We start from the raw sequence: 21,862 nt of genomic DNA on the forward strand, positions 1-21,862 counted from the left end.
CAGGCGCTTTGACCAACTAAGCCACAGCACCAACGCTGAATAAAAGGCAAGATGCTTTTGCACACAGAGACTAAAAAAAGACAGCAAGTCTTAAAAGGGCAAGCAAAGAGGTTGTTTAACTCTATTTGTCGCACTATTCATTACGCCTCAAAGCTATACAATTTTATAATTCATTCCGGTGAGCTCTACAAAACAAGCACACGCACCAACCAGACTAAGGCGCTGCGGGGATTTGAGCCCAGGATCTCCTGTTTACAAGGCAGGCGCTTTGACCAGCTAAGCCTCAGCACCACAGAAGTTCGCAGTAAGAGACATTTTCGCGATAACAAAAATCGAAGAAGAAAAAATAATACACAACAAAAACCAGCATGTCAGGATGCAGAAAATGCTGACAAGACGGACGCGGTCTTTTAGAGTCTGGACGTTCATGTCTCAAACCTGACCATGTCATCCAAACCCAGAGTCAGCTCGGAAAATGGAAATCAGGACAAACATATGCTATCGGCCATTGAAAGAGTTTCAGATCAGAAAGCCACTCTCCCATAATCTGAGGGAAAGATGCAGTTTGGATTTGAACCTAGCACCTGCTGTTCCCAAGACAGGTGCTCTGGCCAACTTAGTCTTAACACTTAAAGAAAAAACCTCTGGATATGATACTTCCAAACGCAGTTTCATCTAAGACAGTGGGGGGAAGCAAAATTTACTATGCTTTCTACTCAGTTACTTTGCACATGCATAAAGAGGCTCTTGTACGACAAATCCAAAAGGCGTGATCTCAACAATAGGGGGCAGTTACTTTTCCCCAAAACCACAGCTTGCCTTCGAGTCATTCCTCAAGCCCACTAGGCCCTACACCGTTTGCTAACCTCCCTTATTTAAAACAGCTCAATTAAGTCATCGGCTTTATTGTAGAGTACCCCTTGTATCTGAGCCTGCACTGCGCAATGAAAGAAAGAAGCAAAACGGGATGGACAGATGCCTAAAATGTTAGAAACGCACCACACCTTAAGTCAGTGAAGAAAAAGAGCAAAGCTTGCGACTCTGGTGGGACTCGAACCCACAGCCTAGAAGTCCAATGCGCTATCCATTGCACCACAGAGCCTGAGTGCTCTGCTTCCTCTAGCACTGTTGCACAGAAAGCACTTTTTATTCCTCTCTGGCCCATGAAAGAACAGCCAACTGCGGACAAGGAACTGCTGTGATTCGAAGCCAGGATCTCCTGTTTACTAGACAGGCACTTTGACCAACTAAGCCACAGCGCCAAACAACCTTGACAGGGGCTAATTGTTTAATTCCAAAAAATAAAAAAAAACTAACAACGGTATCGCTGCATGTGGGAATGTCTGGACTTGAAATATTAAAGTCCAATTGGTTAGGCATTACCACACAATGCTATATAAAGCCATCGTCCAAAGCCCTCTTGAACAAGCAGCGTTCTTAAGGATTTGAGTTTTGTTAAGAAACCGACTGCTAAACATCCCGCTGCGTAAACACTCGTTACTCTTAACAAAAAGCAAACACGAAACATATACATTAGGCACTGCTGGGATTTGAACTCAGGATCTCCTGTTTACTAGACAGGCGCTTTGACCAACTAAGCCACAGCGCCAACTCTGAATAGGAGGCAAGATGTTTTTGCACACAGAGACTAAAAAAAGACAGCAAGCCTTAAAATGGCAAGCAAAGAGGTTGTTTAACTCTATTTGTCGCACTATTCATTACGCCTCAAAGCTATACAATTTTATAATTCATTCCGGGGAGTTCTACAACACAAGCACACGCACCAACCAAACTAAGGCGCTGCTGGGATTTGAGCCCAGGATCTCCTGTTTACAAGACAGGCGCTTTGACCAGCTAAGCCACAGCGCCACAGGTGTATGCAGTAAGAGACATTTTCCCGATAACAAAAATCGAAGAACAAAAAATAATACACAACAAAAACCAGCATGTCAGGATGCAGAAAATGCTGACAAGACGGACGCGGTCTTTTAGAGTCTGGATGATCATGTCTCAAACCTGACCGGTAACCTGGCCTCTGTTCAAGATCAAAGAAAAAAATGTGTGAATTTATTTTTATTTAATCTATCCTTAATCATGTGTTAAGTGTTTTTTGGAACCTTCAGTTTCATTACATCCAAACCCAGAGTCAGCTCGGAAAATGGAAATCAGGACAAACATATGCTATCGGCCATTGAAAGAGTTTCAGATCAGAAAGCCACTCTCCCATAATCTGAGGGAAAGGTGCAGTTTGGATTTGAACCTAGCACCTGCTGTTCCCAAGACAGGTGCTCTGGCCAACTTAGTCTTAACACTAAAAGAAAAAACCTCTGGATATGATACTTCCAAACGCAGTTTCATCTAAGACAGTGGGGGGGAAGCAAAATTTACTATGCTTTCTACTCAGTTACTTTGCACATGCATAAAGAGGCTCTTGTACGACAAATCCAAAAGGCGTGATCTCAACAATAGGTGGCAGTTACTTTTCCCCAAAACCACAGCTTGCCTTCGAGTCATTCCACAAGCCCACTAGGCCTTACACCGTTTTCTAATTTCCCTTATTTAAAACAGCTCAATTAAGTCATCGGCTTTATTGTAGAGTACCCCTAGTATCTGAGCCTGCACTGCGCAATGAAAGAAAGAAGCAAAACAGGATGGACAGACGCCTAAAATGTTAGAAACGCACCACACCTTAAGTCAGTGAAGAAAAAGAGCAAAGCTTGCGACTCTGGTGGGACTCGAACCCACAACCTTTGAATGGCTCAGCTCACAGCCTAGAAGTCCAATGCGCTATCCATTTTTTTTTATTATTAGAAAAACATCAGTTCAGAAGCTTATTAAAATATCATTTACAAACATTTCTTAAGACATTATGTTGGTATCAAAACAGGAAAACAACAAGCATAATCATTCTGGCAAATCTATTTTCAAACCATCTTGTGTGTACATAATATAAGGAGTATTCAACATAAACGTTTTGTAAAATTCAGTCTCTTTTTCTTTCATTCTAAAATATTGTTCCACAGTTTTAATATAGTTTTCCAGTTTTCTTTTATACATTTTCCATAACTCTATTTTAGCATTTTTATTTTTCACAATGTTTCTCCTTTCCCAAATTACAGTTCTTGCAACTGATAGAAACAAATTGGCAATTCTTGTTTTACTTCCATTAAAACCAAATAAAAATATTTTATACCATTCTGTCTCCTCCTCAATCTGCTCTGTTTCACTTGGCATCATTTGTTTCATCATTTCTTTTAACTTTGCCATAAATGTATTTAATTCAACACATTTTAAAAACAAATGCATAATACCTTTATTTTTCTTTCCACATATTTTGCATAATGCATTTTCACTGCTTCCAATTTGTGCCAGTTTTGTTTCAGTGAAAATAACATTATGTCTGATAAAATAATCCAACGTTTCAATTTTTGTGTCTAAATATTTCCATTTTAAATTCTTCCAGATTCCCTCTTCATCTATTTCCACAAAGATTTTTTTTCCAAAATTGTTCTGAAACTGGTCTTTTATGCACTTTGTTTCTGAAACAAATGTAGAAATTTTTGAGAACACATTCTTGAAAATCTTTCTCATTTTCCTTTAAAATCACTTTCACATTATCATTGCTTTCATTATTTTGTTCAATTTTTACTATCCATTCTTTAGGTATTGCACTTTTCACTATTTCAAATTGTTTTACCAGAGTTTCTCTTTTGATATCTTCCCCAATCCCATCCATGGCATCCACAATTACTTGGCTTGGTAAAAACCCTTCTTTAATCTCATATAAAAGATCCTTAACCTGACAAACACCTGCTTCCAACCAATATTTTAAATATACTTCTTTCTCTTGTGTTAAAATATTAGCATTTAAAAACAAAGGTTGATTTAATAACATGTTCCTCCCTTCAGGTTTAAAATCAACGTGACTTATAAACTCACTCCATGCTTGTAAAACTTCTTTATAAAAATGGGTTATCCCTAAAATCTTTATTTCTTTCTGGCCTTTAAATTTAAAAACATCCGGTAGAATACATGCATTGCCTAATCTCATGACTACAGTTTTTTCCATATTTACTTTAGCACCTGATCCATTACAATATCTTTCAATGATTTTCATTGCATTTATCACACTTTGCATATCTTTTCAAATCAGTGTAGTATCATCTGCATACTGATAAATTTTCTGTTCTTCTTCTGTTTCTACAATTTTAATTCCATGTATTCCTTTATCTCTTATTATAGCTGATCCTAAAGCTTCAGTCACTAGACTGTACAGCTGTGCAGAGAGTGGACATCCCTGTTTTATGGATCGTGTTACATTGAAACAGTCAGTGATAAAACTGTTAACTTTAATACGACTAATAGCTCCGTTGTATAAACACTTGATCCATCTTAAAAAAGTTATTCCCAAAACCAACCTTATTAAAAACCTCAAATAGAAAATTGTGTTCAACTCTGTCAAATGCTTTCTCGAAATCTACACTCATTACATATCCATTTTTTCTCTTTTCTTTCATGTATTGTATTACATCTCTTATACTGCTAATTATGTCTGTGATATCTTTCCCTTTTACACCATATGCCTGACTAGTTTTGATAATATCGGGTAAGACCTTTTTAAGTCTATTTGCTAAAACCTTGGCTAAAATCTTAAAATCTGTGTTTAGCATTGTTAGGGGTCTAAAATTCCTCAAATCATTTTCTCACCTTTTTTCTTATATATCAGTTTAACTAAACCAACTCTCATTAAATGCGTTGTTTCTTGTTTTTTAAAAACTTCATAAAAAATTTCCTTTAAAATTGGTGCTAAAACATCCTTAAAAACTTTATAAAACTCAGATACTAATCCATCTAATCCTGGACTTTTCCCATTACTTAATTGCATTATAGATTTCTTGATTTCTTCTATTTTTATTTCCTCATCACACATCTTTTTATCATCTTCTGTTACCTTTCCCTCAATTTGATCCAATAAAAATTGTTCTTCTTTTTCATTTATTTCACCTTTTTTAAAAAGGCTTTCATAAAAATCTCTAACTTCCTTTAAAATATCCTGTGTTTCTTTTATTTTTTCCCCATTTTCTTTTTTAATTCTCTTATAATTTCTCAGTTACCCTTACTTTTCTCTAAATTGATAAAGAATTTTGTACATTTCTCTCCATCCACAATATATTTGGCTTTGCTTCTGATCATCGCACCTCTACATTTTCTTTCTTCTATGTTTCGTAATTCTTCCTCCAAAAACAGTATTCTCTCTATATCTACTTTTTCTTGATTTAAACTGTCATTTAATTCCTTTCTAACCTCTATTTCTTTATGTGCTTTTGCTTTTTGTATTGATTTACTCATTTTAATCGTATACTTATTAATTTCATATTTTGTGTTATCCCACCATATTCTTTTATCTTCATGATACATCTCATTTTGTTTTTCAGTATTTATTAAGTCCACTATTGCCTTTCTATAAGGTTCTCCTTTTAAAATTTCTGTATTTAAAATCCATATCCCTTTTCCTCTTTCGGTTTCATTAAAATCAATCTTCATTAATATAAACTTGTGGTCACTTAGCGCTGTTTCTTTAAAATAAACACTCTGTATAAAATTACCCAGTTTTTCCATGCATAAAATAAAATCAATCCTACTTTGCTTTAAGTTACCATCTACTAACTGTCTTCTTGAATATTCTCTTTTTCCTTCATTCCTTAATCTCCATATGTCCACTACTTTGTGCTCTGCCATTAGTTTCTGCAACTCCTTTCTCCCAGTGTCATTCCTAAAAACCATGCCATCCGCTAAATCAATTCTGTTAAAAACCATGTTAAAATCTCCAATTAAAATAGTTTCTCCCCATAAAATCATTAGATTTCTTTTTCTGCTACTGGAGCATGAATGTTACATAATGTTGTATTATTTTCTCTCATTCTAATAGCAAGGCATTTTCCCTCTTTATCATTGTATATTTCTTCTACATCATTCTTTATATCTTCTTTGACTAAAATAGCGACCCCTCTTCCCATCCTTCCATCACCATTGTTATAAAATATTTGCCCCCTCCATCTCCTTTTAAAATCTTCCATCACGCCATCATTCCAATTAGTCTCTTGTAAACAAATTAAGTTTTGTTTTTTGCATAGTTCCTTTACCTTGTCAAATTTTCCAGCATTTAAAAGACCTCGTGTATTAAAACTAACACAATTAAAAACCATTAAAAAAAGATAAAAATAAATAATTAAAATACATTACTCATCTTCCCCTCCTTCTAAACTCCTTAACACATTGAACATATTAGCTTTGGCCTTTTTTCTAACATTGTCCAAATTTGGTTTTACCTTTAGTGTTCTTCTTCTTAAATTCACTTTTATACATCTGTCTATATTGTCCACCTTTGCATCTTCTTCATAATCCATGTCTTTGTTTTGCTCAAATTTTCTTGTCCATTTTCCTCCATGTCTGAAAACTCAATTTCCATCATTTGATTTCCTCCCTCCTTCATTTCTCCATCTTCATTAAAATCCACAACTTCTCCAGTGTTATTCTTTAGTTGTTCTATTTCTCTTTGCTGTGTTGCTTCTTCCTCCTGATCTCCTTCAAGTTTTGCATCTTCCTCCTTATTTCCTTCTTGCACCTGTCTGTCCACCTGTTTTTCTTTTTCTCCTTCCTCCCCTTCCATCCAACATTCACATTTATCTAAGAATTCTGCACACTCCGAGCATCTGACAGTGGTGCACGATCGTGCAAAATGTCCCCATTCTCCGCATCTGTAGCACTTGAAATTAGGACAGTCTTTCAGCAGATGGTCCGGGCTCATGCACTGCCTACAAGTTTTCACTTGCCGACTGTGCATCACCCGGAAATGCTGTGGTCCTTCGACTGTTTCTAGCCTTGTGCTATAGGGCAGTGATGCCACCTCCTTCGGGAACCTTACTTTTAGGAACCTCGTCCCATCTTCGATGTCAGTGCCCGGGTAGCATCTTCTTTTAATTTTTGTTAGTGGCTCAACACCCCATCCTTCCAATTTTTCTACAATTATACTGTTTTCCGGGTAGACAGGCAGGTGCAAGAAGGAAACTGCATAATCTCGGTTATGCAAACTTTTAGCTTCACAGTTCACTTCATAAATTTTCAGTTCTTCTAAAAGTTTTTCACACTCCTCTTCTTTTTCCATGGTCAGTTCATATTCTTTGCCTTGTCTCGGTCTCAGCGCCAACATTTTCTCTTGTCCACATTTTTTCCATTATCGCTTTAATAACATCTTCTGCCTTTACCTCAAGTACGTTTTCCACATTTATGATCACCGTAGCCTCCTTCAAGTATTTTCTCTCCGCAAACTTACTTTTTTCAGTTTTGTTTTCATTTCGTGGTCATTTATCCAGTCCATTTTCGTTAGCCTTGCTTGTTCCTCCTGCCAGTCCGTTGTCGTTTGCCGTGCTTGTTTCTCCTCCTAATCCAGTGTCGATAGCCTTTCGCGTTCCTTCTGCCAGTCCATTATCTTTCACCAGTCGAGTTTCTCCTGCCATGTCCATGTTTGTTGACGTGCATCCGTCCGCCATTGCTTACTCCAAAAAAAGAGTTCCAAATGAAAAAATAAGTTCCTCCCGAACAGCTAATGCTGTAGCTAATGCTGCAGCTAATGCTGCTGGAAAATAAACTTCACAAAAACAAAATAACCAAATTAACTCTAATACTTTACAAATCAAAAAGAAAGCAAAGAGTAGGGAGAGCCTTTCTCTCCTAACTGCAGCCAAACACTTCCTGGAATGTACCAAGATGGAGTATTGCCAGGGTGGTATGGCCGTAAGCGAGAGAAGCTGTCAAGAGTTGGCTATTTAAAACAGGCGCAGCACCAGGGAGCGAGCGCAGCTCAGCTGGCATCGACACAGCACCGACAGAAACAACGCCCTTGAAGGCGAGAAAAAATAATGGCAGCGAAGCTGTGACACGGGGAAGTCTATCAGCTGCCAAATGAAGGACTTCGAAAAGCTTACAGCACCTGGTATTCCCAGGTGGTCTCCCATCCAAGTGTAACAGGTGTACTATATTTATTTATTATTGGACCAGACAATAAAACCAGAAGATTACAAGGTAAGTAAAGGGGGGGGGGGGGGGGGGGGGTGAAACTGAGCAATAACCAAAGACAAACTGAATGTTTTAAATACAAAAATAATTTTACTTTAGATTGTATGAATTTTTTCCTTTTCGTATTTGTCTTAGTAAACAATACTTACATCAGTAACATAACCATACACAACCCCAGGGTGCACCCACTTTACAATTATTTTAAATCAAACACAAATCACAATAAATGAATTCAAGTGAAAACAAAAGAAACCATAAAACACACAAATAAATCAGTGTCGTTGTTCACTCTGAAATTGGTGAAATCAGTTCAATTCAGATAAAGTTCTGTTTTTCCCTCCAAGAAAATCAGTCCTTAGAGCTGTATTTAAAAATCGCAGTCCAATAAAGGAATTAACTTTTTGGCAAATTCTTACTTTATCTGGTAAAATGAGGATAAATTGAAATATGTTTACTTCACAATTTTCCAGGTCGATGTAGGAGGCTCGCCATCAATACAAGGAATCCAGTAAAACTGGGAAAATGTCCTCAGAAAAAAACCTGGCCTGATCACAGACCAGAATATATAAATAAGTTTAATTTGTTCAAAATAATTTCAAAAACATACAAAATATACAACACGTGGAACAAATAAAACACATACACACACATGTATACCATAAAATGAGCTAATATAATGGAATACCTGTCAAATTCGCGATGTCTATATCACTCTATGGTCTTCTCACACACGCGCGATTGCAAAATGGCGTCAGCGCACTGTAAACGCAATTTCAATCTTTTTGTTCAAGTTTGCTCCTCTCTATTATTTTGCCAACCTTTTTTTTTTTGTTTGTTTTTTTTTTGTAGTATTTACAAACATAGTACAATAGAATACATCTCACAACAGTTATGAACATAATAAAAATAAATAAAATAAAATGAAATAAGTTCTTTCAGTTAAACAATGTATAAACATGCCAGGGGTAGAAAAAAATAGGTAAAATAATGATAATTATATAATTATATAAAAAAACTTATTCAATCAAATGAAATTTACATAATGCCTCATATGTTATTTTAGCTTTTCTGTTTTTTATGTTACATAATGTAGTACCGTATTGTTTAATGTCCTTTATAAAATGAACACAATTTGGCTTAGCTTTGGCCCATTTCTTGACATGGATATGGTATTTTCCAAGTAATATTATTAGTTGTATAAGAAAACATGTTTTGGAGTCAATTCCATCTTGTACAAAAGCAAGTATGACATCATATAACCCAATTTGTATTAGTGTACCGAATGTCCTTGAAATAAAGTTAGAAACATCAATCCAAAATAATCTTGAGTATACACATTAAAAAAAAAGATGAGTAACAGATTCTTTAATAATTCCACAAAAATCGCAAAAGTTTTCTCTATCAACTCCAAATCGTTTAAATAATTATTTTACAGGATAAATTCGGTGTAAAATTTTAAATGATACCTGTCTTACTTTATTACTTATAAAGAACTTATTTGTTAGTAACCATACTTCTTTCCACTCAATGTTTCCAAATTTTGATGACCAGAAGACTGTTGAAGATGGTATTTGATTCTTTTTTAATACATTTCTAATATATCTATTACTACATTTATCTTTAAGAATGTTAATATCACCAACATATAATACATCAAACATTGTCTTTGGCTGTTGGTCCACATTGTATATTGTATTACGTAACAGTGATACAACTTTATTTGGTATTGCATCAAAAATAATTATTCTGCCAACCGGTCTCGTCTCTGCTCTCTCTCTGTGGCAAGCTTGAAGGGGCGGAACTAACAACCCGCTCTTACGATTGGTTGTTACTTTACCTCAAACTACATTTGTATACATGAATTTTATTTCGTTTATCATATTTATAAAGACTTGTAGATATAATAATAATATGATTATACTGCTCTAAATAATATTATAAATAATTATTTAACTATTTTACTAGGGTTACATATGTTTCTGCAACTATTGTCGATAAGATGACTTTCAGTTTTGCCGTATGAACGGCAGAGCATAAGAACGAAAAGAATGGGATTCGATGGACTCGGCCACCTCATTATGTATGTACTCACTTTCCGGATATGGGCTGGACTATAGGATTTCTGTATGTATTTGCTGCTATTTTTGGTAAAGATGACGTTAAATTTTGCAACAACATCTTCAAAACGACAAGAGCGTGCGAGTAAAACACCTTCCACGGAAGCACCAGGCTCTTTCAAATGCCAGAGCATTTGAACAACAAGGATGGGATTCGATGGACCCTTCCACCTCGTCATGTATGTACTCACTTTCCTGATATGGGCTGGACTATAGGATTTCTGTATGTATTTGCTGCTATTTGCGGTAAAGATAATGTTAAATTTTACAACAACATCCTTCAAAACGATCAGAGCGTGCGAGTAAAACACCTACCACGGAAGCACCAGGCTCTTTCAAATGCCAGAGCATTTGAACGACAAGGATGGGATTCGATGGACCCTTCCACCTCGTCATGTATGTACTCACTTTCATGATGGGCGCTGGACTAATGCATATATGTTTGTATTTGCAGGTATTTTCGATAAAGATGACTTAAAATTTTGCAACAACATCCTTCAAAACGCTAAAAGAGTGAGAGAATTTCTGCGAAACACCATGATCTCTCGAATGCCAGAACATATGAGCGACGAGGATGGGATTCGATTCTAACCCACGCATGCAGAGCACAAAGGATTAGCAGTCCATAACCTTAACCACTCGGCCACCTCGTCACGTACTTTCCTTCTTCTCTGGTGGAGGCCGGACTGTGGCACATAATTGTAAATGTATGTTTCTGCAACTAATTTCGGTAAGATGACTTTCAGTTTTGCCGTATGAACGACAAAAATGGGATTCGATGGACTCGGCCAGCCCGCCATGTATGTACTCACTTTCATGATGGGGGCTGGACTACGGCACTTCTGTATGTATTTGCTGCTATTTTCGGTAAAGATGACGTTAAATTTTGCAACAACATCCTTCAAAACGATAAGAGCGTGCGAGTAAAACACCTTCCATGGAAGCACCGGCCTCTTTCAAACGCCAGAGCATTTGAACAACAAGGATGGGATTCGATGGAATCTTCCACCTCGTCATGTATGTACTCACTTTCATGATGGGGGCTGGACTATGGCATATATGTTTGTATTTGCAGCTATTTTCGATAAAGTTGACATAAAATTTTGCAACAACATCCTTCAAAACGCTAAAAGAGTGAGAGTAAAAGAACTTCTACAGAAACACCATGATCTCTCGAATGCCAGAACACATGAGCGACGAGGATGGGACTCAAACCCACGCGTGCAGAGCACAATAGATTAGCAGTCCATCGCCTTAACCACTCGGCCACCTCGTCACGTACTTTCCTTCTTCTCGGTGGAGGCTGGACTGTGGCACATATTTGTATATTTATGTTTCTGCAACTATTTTCAGTCAGATGACTTTCAGTTTTGACATATGAACGACAGATCAAATGAACGACAAAAATGGGATTCGATGGACTCTTCCACCTCGTCATGTATGTACTCACTTTCATGATGGGGGCTGGAATATGACATTTCTGTATATATTGGCTGCTATTTTCGGTAAAGATGACGTTAAATTTTGCAACAACATCCTTCAAAACGATAAGAGCGTGCGAGTAAAACACCTTCCACGGAAGCACCGGCCTCTTTCAAACACCAGAGCATTTGAACGACAAGGATGGGATTCGATGGACTCTTCCACCTCGTCATGTATGTACTCACTTTCATGATGGGGGCTGGACTATGGCATATATGTTTGTATTTGCAGCTATTTTCGATAAAGTTGACATAAAATTTTGCAACAACATCCTTTAAAACGCTAAAAGAGTGAGAGAACTTCTACAGAAACACCATGATCTCTCAAATGCCAGAACATATGAGCGACGAGGATGGGATTCGAACCCATGCGTGCAGAGCACAATGGATTAGCAGTCCATCGCCTTAACCACTCGGCCACCTCGTCACGTACTTTCCTTCTTCTCTGGTGGAGGCCGGACTGTGGCACATATTTGTATATGTATGTTTCTGCAACTATTTTCGGTAAGATGACTTTCAATTTTGCCGTATGAACGACAGAGCAAATGAACGTCAAAAATGGGATTCGATGGACTCGGCCACACCGTCATGTATGTACTCACTTTCCTGTTGGGGGCTAGACTACGGCATTTCTGTATATATTGGCTGCTATTTTCGGTAAAGATGACGTTAAATTTTGCAACAACATCCTTCAAAACGATAAGAGCGTGCGAGTAAAACACCTACCACGGAAGCACCAGGCTCTTTCAAATGCCAGAGCATTTGAACGACAAGGATTGGATTCGATGGACTCTTCCACCTCGTCATGTATGTACTCACTTTCATGATGGGGGCTGGACTATGGCAGATATGTTTGTGTTTGCAGCTATTTTCGATAAAGATGACTTAAAATTTTGCAACAACATCCTTCAAAAAGCTAAAAGAGTGAGAGTCCTTCTACTGAAACACCATAATCTCTTGAATGCCAGAACATATGAGCGACGAGGATGGGATTCAAACCCACGCATGCAGAGCACAATGGATTAGCAGTGCATCACCTTAACCACTCGGCCACCTCGTCACGTACTTTCCTTCTTCTCTGGTGGAGGCCGGACTGTGGCACATAATTGTAAATGTATGTTTCTGCAACTAATTTCTGTAAGATGACTTTCAGTTTTGCCGTATGAACGACAAAAATGGGATTCGATAGACTCGGCCACCCCGCCATGTATGTACTCACTTTCATGATGGGGGCTGAACTATGGCATTTCTGTATGTATTTGCTGCTATTTTCGGTAAAGATGACGTTAAATTTTGCAACAACATCCTTCAAAACGATAAGAGCGTGCGAGTAAAACACCTTCCACGGAAGCACCGGCCTCTTTCAAACGCCAGAGCATTTGAACGACAAGGATGGGATTCAATGGACTCTTCCACCTCGTCATGTATGTACTCACTTTCATGATGGGGGCTGGACTATGGCATATATGTTTGTATTTGCAGCTATTTTCGATAAAGTTGACTAAAATTTTGCAACAACATCCTTCAAAACGCTAAAAGAGTGAGAGTAAAAGAACTTCTACAGAAACACCATGATCTCTCGAATGCCAGAACATATGAGCGACGAGGATGGGACTCGAACCCACACGTGTAGAGCACAATGGATTAGCAGTCCATCGCCTTAACCACTCGGCCACCTCGTCACATACTGTCCTTCTTCTCGGTGGAGGCTGGACTGTGGGACATATTTGTATATGTATGTTTCTGCAACTATTTTCGGTCAGATGACTTTCAGTTTTGACATATGAACGACAGATCAAATGAACGACAAAAATGGGATTCGATGGACTCTTCCACCTCATTATGTATGTACTCACTTTCATGATGGGGGCTGGAATATGACATTTCTGTATGTATTTGCTGCTATTTTCGGTAAAGATGACGTTAAATTTTGCAACAACATCCTTCAAAACGATAAGAGCGTGCGAGTAAAACACCTTCCACGGAAGCACCGGCCTCTTTCAAACGCCAGAGCATTTGAACGACAAGGATGGGATTCGATGGACCCTTCCACCTCGTCATGTTTGTACTCACTTTCATGATGGGGGCTGGACTATGGCATATGTTTGTATTTACAGCTATTTTCGATAAAGTTGACATAAAGTTTTGCAACAACATCCTTCAAAACGCTTAAAGAGTGAGAGTAAAAGAACTTCTACAGAAACACCATGATCTCTCAAATGCCAGAACATATGAGCGACGAGGATGGGATTCAAACCCACGCGTGCAGAGCACAATAGATTAGCATTCCATCGCCTTAACCACTCGGCCACCTCATCATGTATTTTCCTTCTTCTCTGGTGGAGGCTGGACTGTGGCACATATTTGTAAATGTATGTTTCTGCAACTATTTTCGGTAAGATGACTTTCAGTTTTGCCGTATGAACGACAGAGCAAATAAACGACAAAAATGGGATTCGATGGACTCGGCCACCCCGCCATGTATGTACTCACTTTCCTGTTGGGGGCTGGACTACGGCATTTCTGTATGTATTTGCTGCTATTTTCGGTAAAGATGACGTTAAATTTTGCAACAACATCCTTCAAAACGATAAGAGCGTGCGAGTAAAACACCTTCCATGGAAGCACCGGCCTTTTTCAAACGCCAGAGCATTTGGACAACAAGGATGGGATTCAATGGACTCTTCCACCTCGTCATGTATGTACTCACTTTCATGATGGGGGCTCGACTATGACATTTCTGTATGTATTTGCTGCTATTTTCGGTAAGGATGACGTTAAATTTTGCAACAACATCCTTCAAAACGATAAGAGCGTGCGAGTAAAACACCTTCCACGGAAGCACCGGCCTCTTTCAAACGCCAGAGCATTTGAACGACAAGGATGGGATTCGATGGACCCTTCCACATCGTCATGTTTGTACTCACTTTCATGATGGGGGCTGGACTATGGCATATGTTTGTATTTACAGCTATTTTCGATAAAGTTGACATAGGGTTTTGCAACAACATCCTTCAAAACGCTTAAAGAGTGAGAGTAAAAGAACTTCTACAGAAACACCATTATCTCTCAAATGCCAGAACATATGAGCGACAAGGATGGGATTCGAACCCACGCGTGCAGAGCACAATGGATTAGCAGTCCATCGCCTTAACCACTCGGCCACCTCGTCACGTACTTTCCTTCTTCTCTGGTGGAGGCCAGACTGTGGCACATATTTGTATATGTATGTTTCTGCAACTATTTTCGGTAAGATGACTTTTAGTTTTGCCTTATGAACGACAGAGCAAATGAACGACAAAAATGGGATTCGATGGACTCGGCCACCCCGTCATGTATGTACTCACTTTCCTGTTGGGGGCTGGACTACGGCATTTCTGTATATATTGGCTGCTATTTTCGGTAAAGACGACGTTAAATTTTGCAACAACATCCTTCAAAACGATAAGAGCGTGCGAGTAAAACACCTTCCACGGAAGCACCGGCCTCTTTCAAACGCCAGAGCATTTGAACGACAAGGATGGGATTCGATGGACTCTTCCACCTCGTCATGTATGTACTCCTTTTCATGATGGGGGCTGGATTATGACATTTCTGTATGTATTTGCTGCTATTTTCGGTAAAGATGACGTTAAATTTTGCAACAAAATCCTTCAAAACTATTACTACTCTAATTGTGAATCTTTATTGTTCCTGTTTCAATAGGGTGCTCTTGCTAAAAGGAGCAGTGGCAGAGAGAGACTTCCAGTGCAGACTTTGTTAAGATGCTGCAATCTAATCGTGGGAAAGACACTTGCTCCTGAGCAGATTTGAGCTTGGGGATGTGTTGCTGTCACACCAACAAGTCTGCCGTGAGTCTCAAAGAACACATTATACTGACTAGTTGCCAACTTAAACGTACTCTCTCATTTCCAGCGTTCACTGAAAACGAGCCGAACTCAAGCAGTTTGGCCTTGTTTAAAACCACATCTGGCAGCGGTGGGATTCGAACCCACACCCCCGAAGAGACTGGAGTCTAAATCCAGCGCCTAAGACCCCTTGGCCACACTACCCTAGATGTATCCTTGCAGTGGTCCCTTTTCTGCCCAATTTTACGGAAGCAGAACAGCAGAGAAGACGCAGAGCTTCCTAGTGAAGCCCTTAAACTTTGGCCAAGAAGTCTACATTTGGATGCGAGCTGAAGCGTGCAGTATCACTTTGCAAGTCTGTTTGCTCAAGCAGAGAGGTCATTCTCAAGCATCCTAAAAGGACTGCCTTGCAGCGGATGGGATTTGAACCCTCACCCACAAAGAGACTGGAGCCTAAATCCAGCGCCTTAGATCCCTTGGCTACGCTATCCCAGATGACTCCATGCAGTGGTCCCTTTTCTGCCCAATTTTACGGAAGCAGAGAGGACGCAGAGCTTCCTAGTGAAGCCCTTCAACTTTGGCCAAGGAGTCTACGTTTGGATGTGAGTGAAAGCATGCAGTATTACTTTACAAGTATGTTTGCTCAAGCAGAGAGGTCATTCTCAAGCATCCTAAAAGGACTGCCTGGCAGCGGTGGGATTGGAACCCACGCCCCCGAAGAGACTGGAGCCTTAATCCAGCGCCTTAGACCGCTCGGCCACGCTACCTTGCCAAGCTGCTTTCCCTGAGCAGTTTTCACACCAACTTGTTTCACGTAGCGCAACAGCGCTGGGAAATCAGTTGAATTTGGCCATGCATTGCTGGAGCTCCTCCACAAAGAAAGAGAGCTGCTTAATACTAGCTTAGGAAGCACTTCCACCTTCCTGTCATGCACAGTTCTGTCTCTATTAGAGCACTCCTCAAGGCATTAGAAGTCTACTCCAAACGGCAGCCAGCTGCGATGCATTTAAGCACCTGATTACAAGGTAACTGTTATTTCACAAAAGAGTGAGTTACTGATTCCATCACAGCAGACCCCACATTGTTGTTATTATATTCAAATCCAGTTATAGAGTATTACTACTCTAATTGTGAATCTTTACTGTTCCTGTTTCAATAGGGTGCTCTTGCTAAAAGGAGCAATGGCAGAGAGAGACTTCCAGTGCAGACTTTAAGATGCTGCAATCTAATCGTGGGAAAGACACTTGCTCCTGAGCAGATTCGAGCTTGGGGATGTGTTGCTGTCACACCAACGAGTCTGCCGTGAGTTTCAAAGAACACATTATACTGAATAGTTGCCAACTTAAATGTACTCTCTCATTTCCAGCGGTCACTGAGAACACGCACGCACTCAAGCAGTTTGTCCGTGTTTAAAATCACATCTGGCAGCGGTGGGATTCGAACCCACGCCCCCGAAGAGACTGGAGCCTAAATCCAGCGCCTTGGCCACCCTACCCTAGATGTATCCTTGCAGTGGTCCCTTTTCTGCCCAATTTTACGGAAGCAGAACAGCAGAGAAGACGCAGAGCTTCCTAGTGAAGCCCTTAAACTTTGGCCAAGAAGTCTACATTTGGATGCGAGCTGAAGCGTGCAGTATCACTTTGCAAGTCTGTTTGCTCAAGCAGAGAGGTCATTCTCAAGCATCCTAAAAGGACTGCCTGGCAGCGGATGGGATTTGAACCCACACCCACAAAGAGACTGGAGCCTTAATCCAGCGCCTCAGATCCTTTGGCTACGCTATCCCAGATGACTCCATGCAGTGGTCCCTTTTCTGCCCAATTTTACAGAAGCAGAGAGGACGCCGAGCTTCCTAGTGAAGCCCTTCAACTTTGGCCAAGGAGTCTACGTTTGGATGTGATTGAAAGCATGCAGTATTACTTTACAAGTATGTTTGCTCAAGCAGAGAGGTCATTCTCAAGCATCCTAAAAGGACTGCCTGGCAGCGGTGGGATTGGAACCCACGCCCCCGAAGAGACTGGAGCCTTAATCCAGCGCCTTAGACCGCTCGGCCACGCTACCTTGCCAAGCTGCTTTCCCTGAGCAGTTTTCACACCAACTTGTTTCACGTAGCGCAACAGCGCTGGGAAATCAGTTGAATTTGGCCATGCATTGCTGGAGCTCCTCCACAAAGAAAGAGAGCTGCTTAATACTAGCTTAGGAAGCACTTCCACCTTCCTGTCATGCACAGTTCTGTCTCTATTAGAGCACTCCTCAAGGCATTAGAAGTCTACTCCAAACGGCAGCCAGCTGCGATGCATTTAAGCACCTGATTACAAGGTAACTGTTATTTCACAAAAGAGTGAGTTACTGATTCCATCACAGCAGACCCCACATTGTTGTTATTATATTCAAATCCAGTTATAGAGTATTACTACTCTAATTGTGAATCTTTACTGTTCCTGTTTCAATAGGGTGCTCTTGCTAAAAGGAGCAATGGCAGAGAGAGACTTCCAGTGCAGACTTTAAGATGCTGCAATCTAATCGTGGGAAAGACACTTGCTCCTGAGCAGATTCGAGCTTGGGGATGTGTTGCTGTCACACCAACGAGTCTGCCGTGAGTTTCAAAGAACACATTATACTGAATAGTTGCCAACTTAAATGTACTCTCTCATTTCCAGCGGTCACTGAGAACACGCACGCACTCAAGCAGTTTGTCCGTGTTTAAAATCACATCTGGCAGCGGTGGGATTCGAACCCACGCCCCCGAAGAGACTGGAGCCTAAATCCAGCGCCTTAGACCCCTCGGCCACGCTACCCTAGATGTTTCTTTGCAGTGGTCCCTTTTCTGCCCAATTTTACGGAAGCAGAACAGCAGAGAAGACGCAGAGCTTCCTAGTGAAGCCCTTAAACTTTGGCCTAGAAGTCTACATTTGGATGCGAGCTGAAGCGTGCAGTATCACTTTGCAAGTCTGTTTGCTCAAGCAGAGAGGTCATTCTCAAGCATCCTAAAAGGACTGCCTGGCAGCGGATGGCATTCGAACCCACACCCACAAAGAGACTGGAGCCTAAATCCAGCGCCTTAGATCCCTTGGCTACGCTATCCCAGATGACTCCATGCAGTGGTCCCTTTTCTGCCCAATTTTACGGAAGCAGAGAGGACGCCGAGCTTCCTAGTGAAGCCCTTCAACTTTGGCCAAGGAGTCTACGTTTGGATGTGAGTGAAAGCATGCAGTATTACTTTACAAGTATGTTTGCTCAAGCAGAGAGGTCATTCTGAAGCATCCTAAAAGGACTGCCTGGCAGCGGTGGGATTCAATCCCACGCCCCCGAAGAGACTGGAGCCTTAATCCAGCGCCTTAGACCGCTCGGCCACGCTACCTTGCCAAGCTGCTTTCCCTGAGCAGTTTTCACACCAACTTGTTTCACGTAGCGCAACAGCGCTGGGAAATCAGTTGAATTTGGCCATGCATTGCTGGAGCTCCTCCACAAAGAAAGAGATCTGCTTAATACTAGCTTAGGAAGCACTCCCACCTTCCTGTCAAGCACAGTTCTGTCTCTATTAGAGCACACCTCAAGGCATTTGAAGTCTACTCCAAACGGCAGCCAGCTGCGATGCATTTAAGCACCTGATTACAAGGTAACTGTTATTTCACAAAAGAGTGAGTTACTGATTCCATCACAGCAGACCCCACATTGTTGTTATTATATTCAAATCCAGTTATAGAGTATTACTACTCTAATTGTGAATCTTTACTGTTCCTGTTTCAATAGGGTGCTCTTGCTAAAAGGAGCAATGGCAGAGAGAGACTTCCAGTGCAGACTTTAAGATGCTGCAATCTAATCGTGGGAAAGACACTTGCTCCTGAGCAGATTCGAGCTTGGGGATGTGTTGCTGTCACACCAACGAGTCTGCCGTGAGTTTCAAAGAACACATTATACTGAATAGTTGCCAACTTAAATGTACTCTCTCATTTCCAGCGGTCACTGAGAACACGCACACACTCAAGCAGTTTGTCCGTGTTTAAAATCACATCTGGCAGCGGTGGGATTCGAACCCACGCCCCCGAAGAGACTGGAGCCTAAATCCAGCGCCTTAGACCCCTCAGCCACGCAACCCTAGATGTATCTTTGCAGTGGTCCCTTTTCTGCCCAATTTTACGGAAGCAGAACAGCAGAGAAGACGCAGAGCTTCCTAGTGAAGCCCTTAAACTTTGGCCAAGAAGTCTACATTTGGATGCGAGCTGAAGCGTGCAGTATCACTTTGCAAGTCTGTTTGCTCAAGCAGAGAGGTCATTCTCAAGCATCCTAAAAGGACTGCCTGGCAGCGGATGGGATTTGAACCCACACCCACAAAGAGACTGGAGCCTAAATCCAGCGCCTTAGATCCCTTGGCTACGCTATCCCAGATGACTCCATGCAGTGGTCCCTTTTCTGCCCAATTTTACGGAAGCAGAGAGGACGCCGAGCTTCCTAGTGAAGCCCTTCAACTTTGGCCAAGGAGTCTACGTTTGGATGTGAGTGAAAGCATGCAGTATTACTTTACAAGTATGTTTGCTCAAGCAGAGAGGTCATTCTCAAGCATCCTAAAAGGACTGCCTGGCAGCGGTGGGATTCGAACCCACGCCCCCGAAGAGACTGGAGCCTTAATCCAGCGCCTTAGACCGCTCGGCCACGCTACCTTGCCAAGCTGCTTTCCCTCAGCAGTTTTCACACCAACTTGTTTCACGTAGCGCAACAGCGCTGGGAAATCAGTTGAATTTGGACATGCATTGCTGGAGCTCCTCCACAAAGAAAGAGAGCTGCTTAATACTAGCTTAGGAAGCACTCCCACCTTCCTGTCAAGCACAGTTCTGTCTCTATTAGAGCACACCTCAAGGCATTTGAAGTCTACTCCAAACGGCAGCCAGCTGCGATGCATTTAAGCACCTGATTACAAGGTAACTGTTATTTCACAAAAGAGTGAGTTACTGATTCCATCACAGCAGACCCCACATTGTTGTTATTATATTCAAATCCAGTTATAGAGTATTACTACTCTAATTGTGAATCTTTACTGTTCCTGTTTCAATAGGGTGCTCTTGCTAAAAGGAGCAATGGCAGAGAGAGACTTCCAGTGCAGACTTTAAGATGCTGCAATCTAATCGTGGGAAAGACACTTGCTCCTGAGCAGATTCGAGCTTGGGGATGTGTTGCTGTCACACCAACGAGTCTGCCGTGAGTTTCAAAGAACACATTATACTGAATAGTTGCCAACTTAAATGTACTCTCTCATTTCCAGCGGTCACTGAGAACACGCACGCACTCAAGCAGTTTGTCCGTGTTTAAAATCACATCTGGCAGCGGTGGGATTTGAACCCACGCCCCCGAAGAGACTGGAGCCTAAATCCAGCGCCTTAGACCCCTCGGCCACGCTACCCTAGATGTATCTAGATGTAGAGATGTCATTCTCAAGCATCCTAAAAGGACTGCCTGGCAGCGGTGGGATTCGAACCCACGCCCCCGAAGAGACTGGAGCCTGAACGCCAGCTGCCGAAGGATAGTCTGACAATATTTCACAAATGTTGAAGATGAGAGCCAATCGGAGCGATTCGCTCCAACATTGTAGCCAATCACGTTGCAGCGCTTCAACATTTGCAGCCAATCGCGGACCGGAATTCTCAACATTTTCAACATTTGACCAATCAGAGTCGAGACAATGTTGAAGCCGCGGGGGAGGAACTGTTCCAAGAATCACCGCTAGGTGTGCAGTCAAACAGGTCAGTCAGATGTCAATCAATTTTCCGAACTGAGCCGAAGGTACACGAAGGAATGACGCGGTCCTCTGGAGGCGGGTCAGAGGTCAAAAAAGTTCATTGACCATCAGTGATATTCAACGAACAGCATCATTCGACAGAGCACAGCATCGTTTTGCTTACAGTAAAGGATTTTTTCCGATAGTGATTTCTTAAAAAAGGTAGGAAAAACTACACAATTGCACGAATTAATATTTTAGTGTGTTGTATTTCAAATTTGGATACTTTAAATTTAAAACCGTTTAATTTATAGCAGAAAAATGTCTGGAAAATCTCATAAAGCCATGTCAGACGCTGACTGGATTTCACGTTTGAAAAAGTTTGCCAGCACAGGAGTTTGGCCATCAAATGAGGGAAACAGGCCAGCTCCTCGACAAAAAAAGTGGCATGAGATTTATCAAAGGGTGTGTATTTCGTTTACATGATATAACGTTTGTTGAAATTTGCTTAACAGAGTAACGTTAACTTGTTAGGCTTCAGTACATTCAGTACAGTATCTGTGTAAAACATGTCATACTTGTTTTTAAATATTAAAGTGTTTTAAATTGCATGTATTTTGAGATTTACGT

General features: G+C 40.9%; 12 non-coding genes across 12 annotated transcripts; all 12 read right to left on the reverse strand.

The window, feature by feature from the left end:
- Window positions 1-1,795: 1,795 nt before the first annotated feature.
- On the reverse strand, window positions 1,796-1,869 carry trnat-ugu (transfer RNA threonine (anticodon UGU)). Its single transcript has one exon. It is a non-coding gene; the product is annotated as a tRNA-Thr (tRNA).
- Window positions 1,870-11,387: 9,518 nt separating this feature from the next.
- Window positions 11,388-11,469, reverse strand: trnas-gcu (transfer RNA serine (anticodon GCU)). Its single transcript has one exon. It is a non-coding gene; the product is annotated as a tRNA-Ser (tRNA).
- A 550-nt stretch (window positions 11,470-12,019) lies between these two features.
- trnas-gcu (transfer RNA serine (anticodon GCU)) lies at window positions 12,020-12,101 on the reverse strand. Its single transcript has one exon. It is a non-coding gene; the product is annotated as a tRNA-Ser (tRNA).
- A 1,173-nt stretch (window positions 12,102-13,274) lies between these two features.
- On the reverse strand, window positions 13,275-13,356 carry trnas-gcu (transfer RNA serine (anticodon GCU)). Its single transcript has one exon. It is a non-coding gene; the product is annotated as a tRNA-Ser (tRNA).
- A 1,408-nt stretch (window positions 13,357-14,764) lies between these two features.
- trnas-gcu (transfer RNA serine (anticodon GCU)) lies at window positions 14,765-14,846 on the reverse strand. The gene has a single exon. It is a non-coding gene; the product is annotated as a tRNA-Ser (tRNA).
- A 798-nt stretch (window positions 14,847-15,644) lies between these two features.
- On the reverse strand, window positions 15,645-15,726 carry trnal-uag (transfer RNA leucine (anticodon UAG)). The gene has a single exon. It is a non-coding gene; the product is annotated as a tRNA-Leu (tRNA).
- Window positions 15,727-16,207: 481 nt separating this feature from the next.
- On the reverse strand, window positions 16,208-16,289 carry trnal-aag (transfer RNA leucine (anticodon AAG)). Its single transcript has one exon. It is a non-coding gene; the product is annotated as a tRNA-Leu (tRNA).
- Window positions 16,290-17,498: 1,209 nt separating this feature from the next.
- trnal-aag (transfer RNA leucine (anticodon AAG)) lies at window positions 17,499-17,580 on the reverse strand. The gene has a single exon. It is a non-coding gene; the product is annotated as a tRNA-Leu (tRNA).
- Window positions 17,581-18,235: 655 nt separating this feature from the next.
- Window positions 18,236-18,317, reverse strand: trnal-uag (transfer RNA leucine (anticodon UAG)). Its single transcript has one exon. It is a non-coding gene; the product is annotated as a tRNA-Leu (tRNA).
- Window positions 18,318-19,535: 1,218 nt separating this feature from the next.
- Window positions 19,536-19,617, reverse strand: trnal-uag (transfer RNA leucine (anticodon UAG)). The gene has a single exon. It is a non-coding gene; the product is annotated as a tRNA-Leu (tRNA).
- A 481-nt stretch (window positions 19,618-20,098) lies between these two features.
- Window positions 20,099-20,180, reverse strand: trnal-aag (transfer RNA leucine (anticodon AAG)). Its single transcript has one exon. It is a non-coding gene; the product is annotated as a tRNA-Leu (tRNA).
- Window positions 20,181-20,835: 655 nt separating this feature from the next.
- trnal-uag (transfer RNA leucine (anticodon UAG)) lies at window positions 20,836-20,917 on the reverse strand. Its single transcript has one exon. It is a non-coding gene; the product is annotated as a tRNA-Leu (tRNA).
- Between the last annotated feature and the right edge of the window lie 945 nt (window positions 20,918-21,862).

The sequence above is a fragment of the Danio rerio genome, chromosome 4 (assembly GCF_052040795.2).
Source record: "Danio rerio strain M-AB ecotype USA chromosome 4, GRCz13ab, whole genome shotgun sequence".
NCBI lineage: Eukaryota > Metazoa > Chordata > Actinopteri > Cypriniformes > Danionidae > Danio > Danio rerio.